General features: G+C 38.3%; 1 pseudogene; it reads left to right on the top strand.

Annotated features, from left to right (window-relative positions):
• The first annotated feature begins 5,168 nt into the window (after positions 1 to 5,168).
• Positions 5,169 to 5,945, top strand: LOC100608007 (large ribosomal subunit protein uL10-like; annotated as a pseudogene).
• The last annotated feature ends 356 nt before the right edge of the window (positions 5,946 to 6,301 follow it).

The following is a 6,301-nucleotide window of genomic DNA, read 5'->3' as shown; positions in this document are numbered from 1 at the left end:
TTTTAAGGTGATAAATACCCAAAAGGTAAAGTGAAGGGCTGGTAAGAAATTGCGAGTGGTTTTGATACAGGATGGAGTGAAAACACTTTGTGAAAGAATAGGCTTTACACAGCTTTTGGAATAATAAAAATGGTAGGGCTTCATGCATTACTATAAGCAGGGGTATTTAGGATATGGAATATTATGAGACTCAGAAGTGGGAGTATACAGCCTAAATAAAGTACACAGTGAATAAATTTGCTTGAGGGAAACTAAGGATGAAGCGGCCAGGCCAAATCAGTGAAGAACAGAGATTTTCCATCTTGTGGACAGTTGTATTTCCAGAAGGTGGCATGGAGAACTCAGCATAGTAGCATATAGCAGGCACTCAACACTTTTTAATAAAAGAAGGCATAGCCACCTTTAATAAAATTAGAAGCTAATATTATATTAGACATGCCTACTACTTGTTGCCTTTCCTGTCCATAGTCCATGCTGAATGCATGGTAGACCACATGACAAGTGACCTGACACATCACGTTTGAGGCACCAATTTATAGGCTGACAAGGGACCTATGATATTATCTGGTGCAAAAACATATTTTTTATTTTTCCATGAGTTATTAGGGTACAGATATTTGGTTACATGAGTAAGTTCTTTAGTGGTGATTTGTGAGATCCTGGTGCACCCATCACCTAAGCAGTATACACTGCACCATATTTGTAGTCCTTTATCCCTCACCCCCCTCCTACTCTTCCTCCCAAGTCCCCAAAGTCCATTGTATCATTCTTATACCTTTGTGTCCTCATAGCTTAGCTTCCACATATCAGTGAGAACAGATGATGTTTGGTTTTCCATTCCTGAGTTACTTCACTTAAAATAATAGTCTCTAATCTCATCCAGGTCACTGCAAATGCTGTTAATTCATTCTTTTTATGGCTGAGTAGTATTCCATCATATATATATCTAGATAGATATATAGATATCACAGTTTCTTTATCCACTTGTTGACTGATGTGCATTTGGGTTGGTTCCATGATTTTGTAGTTGTGAATTGTGCTGCTATAAACATGCTTGTGCAAGTATCTTTTTTGAGTAATGACTTCTTTTCTTCTGGGTAGATACCCAGTAGTGGGATTGCTGGATCAAATGGTAGTTCTATTAGTTCTTCAAGGAATCTCCTTACTGATTTCTATAATGGCTGTACTAGTTTACATTCCCACCAGCAGTGTAGAAGTGTTCCTTGATCACTGCATCCACACCAACATCTGTTTTTTTATTTTTTGATTATGGCCATTCTTATAGGAGTAAGGTGGTATCACATTGGGTTTTTGCTTTGCATTTCCCTAATCATTAGTGATTTTAAGCGTTTTTTCGTATGTTTGTTGGACATGCATATATCTTCTTTTGAGAATTTTCTATTCATGTTCTTAGCCCACTTTTTGATGGGATTGTTTATTTTTTTCTTACTGATTTGTTTGAGTTTGTTGTAGATTCTGGATATTAGTCCTTTGTCAGATGTATACATTGTAAAGATTTTCTCCCACTCTGTGGGTTGTCTGTTTACCCGGCTGACTGTTCCTTTTGCTGTGCAGAAGCTCTTTCATTTAATTAGGTCCCAGGTATTTATCTTTGTTTTTATTGTGTTTGCTTTTGGGTTCTTGGTCATGAAATCCTTGCCTAAGCCAACGTCTAGAAGAGTTTTTCTGATGTTATCTTCTAGAATTTTTATAGTTTCAGGTCTTAGGTTTAAGTCCTTAATCCATCTTGAGTTGATTTTTGTGTAAGGTGAAAGATAAGGATCCAGTTTCATTCTCCTACATGTGGCTAGCCAATTATCCCAGCACCATTTGTTGAAAAGGGTGTCATTCCCCTACTTTATGTTTTCATTTGCTTTGTCCAAGATCGGTTGGTTGTAACTACTGGGTTTATTTCTGGTTCTCTATTCTGTTCCATCAGTTTATGTGTCTATTTTTATACCAGCACCATGCTGTTTTGGTGACTGTGGCCTTATAGTATAGTTTGAAATCCATTAACATGATGCCTCCAGATTTGTTCTTTTTGCTTAGTCTTGCTTTGGCTATGTGGGCTCTTTTTTGGTTCCATATGAATTTTAGAATTGCTTTATCTAATTCTGTAAATAATGATGATGGTATTTTGATAGAGATTGCATTGAATTTGTAGATTGCTTCTGGCAGTATGGTTATTTTCACAATATTGATTCTACCCATCCAAGATCATGGGATGTGTTTCCATTTGTTTGTGTCGTCTATGATTTCTTTTAGCAGTGTTTTGTAGTTTTCCTTGTAGAGGACTTCCAACTCCTAGGTTAGGTATATTCCTAAGTATTTTACTTTTTCTTGCAGCTATTGTAACAAGGGTTGAGTTCTTGATTTGATTCTCCATTTGGTTGGTATTGGTGTACAGAAGAGCTACTGATTTGTGTACATTAATCTTGTATCTGGAAACTTTGCTGAATTCTTTTATCAATTTTAGGAGCTTTCTGGAGGAGTCTTTAGGGTTTTCAGAGTAAATGATCATATCGTCAGCAAACAGTGACAGCTTGACTTCCTCTTTACCAATTTGGATGCCCTTTATTTCTTTTTCTTTTTCTTTCTTTTTTTTTTTTTTTCAAGACAGAGTTTTGCTCTTGTTACCCAGGCTGGTATGCAATGGCGCTATCTCGGCTCACTGCAACCTCTGCCTACTGGATTCAAGCAACTCTCCTGCCTTATTCTCCTGAGTAGCTGGGATTATAGGCATGTGCCACCATGCCCAGCTAATTTTTGTATTTTTAGCAGGGATGGAGTTTCACTATGTTGGTCAGGCTGGTCTCGAGCTCCCGACCTCAAGTGATCCGCTGACCTCGGCTTTCCGAATTTCTGACAGGCATGAGCCACCGCACCTGGCCTATTGGATGCCCTTTATTTCTCTCTCTTGTCTGATTTGTGCAAAAACTTTGATCAAAACTTACATGAATTCAGTCAGGTATGATGTTTCATGCCTGCAATCCCAGCACTTTGGGAGGCCGAGGCCAGCAGATCACCTGAGGTCAGGAGCTCAAGACCAGCCTGGCCAACATAACAAAACCCCATCTCTACTAAAAATACAAAAATTAGCCGGGCGTGGTGGTGCGCATCTGTAATCCCAGCTACTCAGGAGGCTGAGGCAGGAGAATTGCTTGATCCCAGGTGGCAGAGTTTGCAGTGAGCCAAGACCATGCCACTGCACTCCAGCCTGGGTGACAGAGCTAGGCTCCATCTCAAAAAAACAAAAAACAAAAAACAAGCAAAAAAAAAAACTTAGATGAATTGATCCAAATGGATTCTATTCTTCTATTCTTGGGAAATTTGAAAAAGGAAGCTTGAGAAACTCAGTTCCTTAGCAGTGAAACTTGTGACATAAAAGCTATGATAAAGAAAAGGACAAAGTAGAAAATGTAGTGATTTGAGATTCTGGGCCAGCAGAGGAAGCCAGTGTGTTGAAAGAGAAGAATGGAGTTGATTTGCTGGAAGGAGCAGCAAAGAGGAAGGCTGGCATCCCTAGAGATAGGAAGTGGACTCTCTATCCCAGTTCTACCTTATCTGAAGCCTACCTCTATCTCTTTCCCTGGTCTCTGATTTTATGAGAGTTGAGCAAGCTTACATGACATTCTGATTGTTGCACCAAAAGAACTTTGACCAGAGCAACCATGTAATAGCACCATCATAAACTAATGGCCTCAAAAGACAAATAAAATTAGTAACCTTCCCCCTACTTCCTACTACTAAACAGTGCACAGGATTTAGGAACTCTAAAGAATGTGGTCATTTTCAGAAATAAAACTAATGGTGGATTTTTTCATACGGCTATGCTCTGACCTACCACTAAATCACGCAGACCCATTTCACCTGCCTCTGGCAAAATAGACTCTCTTCTTTCACAACCAGGTATGGATTTTTTTTCTGTTTTATTACATTATTGCAAGCAATGCTGCCTGCCAAACCACATGCCCTTAAACTGAAATGGCTTCTAGGCAAACACTGGATTATCTGTGACAGTAAATCAGTCAATATGCTTGGCCTAGGTACCACAGCAGTTAAATAGACATCTTTGGCTTCAGGAGGGGAAACCTTCCTTCAGACACCCAATTCAACTTCTAATAAGGCCTTTTGAAAAGCTTTTTATTTACATAGTATTTTAAATCACTGAGAAGTTTATTGTGAGGTTTGATATGAGATATGAAGGCCTGGAAAGATAATAGACAACAGTTCTGAATTAAACACTGAATGCATAACAAGTAAAAGCAAAATATTTAAAGTTATTTTAACATTTAAATTATTCCACAAGAAAAAATTTTTGAGAGTCATGAAATGTCTGGCCACTGCTCACCATATATGAATTGAATGCTCTAGCTGTGTATACTGCAAGCAGGAAATAATGCCTAACACAACAGTGTATTGGAGAGTAGACTCAGTGTTTTCGGTGCGCACTGGTGGATGGATTTCTTTATCTCCTCTGGGAGGGATAAGATCCAAAGGTTAGAACAGGCTCAAATAAATTCAGTTCAGTATGTGTGGTCTCTTCTGAATTATTTCAAATCCTTACTGTCTAGCTTCAACCCTGTTCCCCTACTTCATGTTATCTCAATTATATATCTTTGAAAAATTGGAGAAAATAGTATTCATTTATTTGTAAAGACATTAGAGATTCTGGACATTAGAGGATGACTGAAGCACAAAAGTACGGAAGAATGTAAAGATAATCATTTCTATAGATCACGTATTGTTATGTTTGTCTTGTCACACATAGCTTTCCATATCTTCACATGTACCACATATTTTCAAGAAATAAAGAAGAAAGATATATACGTTGATATTTTTGTTTATATATTCCACCCCAAATATCTTAAACATAACTTGCTATCTTATATTTATATTATCTTTATATCTAAAAATAAAAGAGCTCCTCAGGGATGATTTTATACAGTGTGGCTAAAATGTAGAAATGGAGTCAAGGACGCTGAAACACTTGGTAATTAGGTAAATAATCACAGATTATTCACAGTGGTGCCTATTATACAGTAAAAAATAAGAAGTAAATTTATGTATTAGATTTGCTAAAATGTGACCAACAAGACTCTTGCCAGGTGTCCTAATGAAAGTGGTACTGTCTTTAAACCCTGCATGGCAATCCCTGATATGCCTCCATGATATCCAAGGAAGACAGGAAAACCTGGAAGTCCAAACTCTTCCTTAAGAGCATCCAACTTTTAGATGATTAACCAAAATGCCTCATTGTGGAAGTGACATTGTGGGTTCCAAATAGATACAGATCCACATATACTTCTGAGGGAAGTCTGTGGAGCTGATGGACAAGAACACTATAATGCACAAGGCCATCTGAGGCCATCCAGAAAACAACTCAGCTCTGGAGAAACTGTTGCCTCATATCTGAGGGAATGTGGGCTTTGTGTTCACCAAGGAGGTCTTCACTGAGATTAGGGACATACTGCTGGCCAATAGGTGCCAGCTGATATCTGTGCAGGTGCCATTGCCCCACCTGAAGTCACTGTACCAGCCCAGAACACTAGTCTGGGTCCCAAGAAGTCATTTTTCTTCCAGGCTTTAGGCATCACCACTAAAATCTCCAGGGTCACTATTGGAATCCTCAGTGATGTACAGCTGATGAGGACTGGAGACAAATTGGAAGCCAGTGAAGACACACTGCTGAACATGCTGAACACTGCCCAGCTCTTCTCCTTTGGACTGATCATCAAGCGAGTGTTTAACAACAGCAGCATCTGCCACCCTTAAAGTCCTTGCCATCACAGAGGAAACTGCATTCTCACTTCCTGGAGGGTGTCCACAATGTTGCCAGTGTTTGCAGATTGATTACCCAATTAGATGTGAATTCTCTGAGGATTAAAATCAAAACTCAGCTTAGTATATCATCTAAAGCAGACAATCCATTAACTACTTGGTGAATAAGGGCACTAACATTTTTTGTGGGAGTGGTAGCACTAGAGACATGGGCAAAGAGTCTACATTCTTTAAATGGATTCCAGGACTAATCTTTACTTTGAGGCAAAAGAAGTGTCAGATATTTTAGATATAATTAAAGATGTCCCTGGTTTTGCCTAATCTTGATTATTCTCTTCTTTCAGTTTGCTTTAAGTTTAATTTGCTTTTCTTTTTCCAGTGTCTTATAATTCCAGTGAAAGTTTGTTATTGATTTCAAATTCTTATTTTTTAATGTAGACATTTAATATATGTTATAAATTTCCCTTAAGCATTGCTTTAGCTACATTCCATAAGTTTTGATAGGCTGCTTTTTTCATTT

This window comes from Pan troglodytes, chromosome 13, assembly GCF_028858775.2.
Source record: "Pan troglodytes isolate AG18354 chromosome 13, NHGRI_mPanTro3-v2.0_pri, whole genome shotgun sequence".
Classification (NCBI taxonomy): Eukaryota; Metazoa; Chordata; class Mammalia; order Primates; family Hominidae; genus Pan; species Pan troglodytes.
Note: the sequence above shows the minus strand (reverse complement) of the source record. Positions and strands in the feature narration are given on the sequence as shown.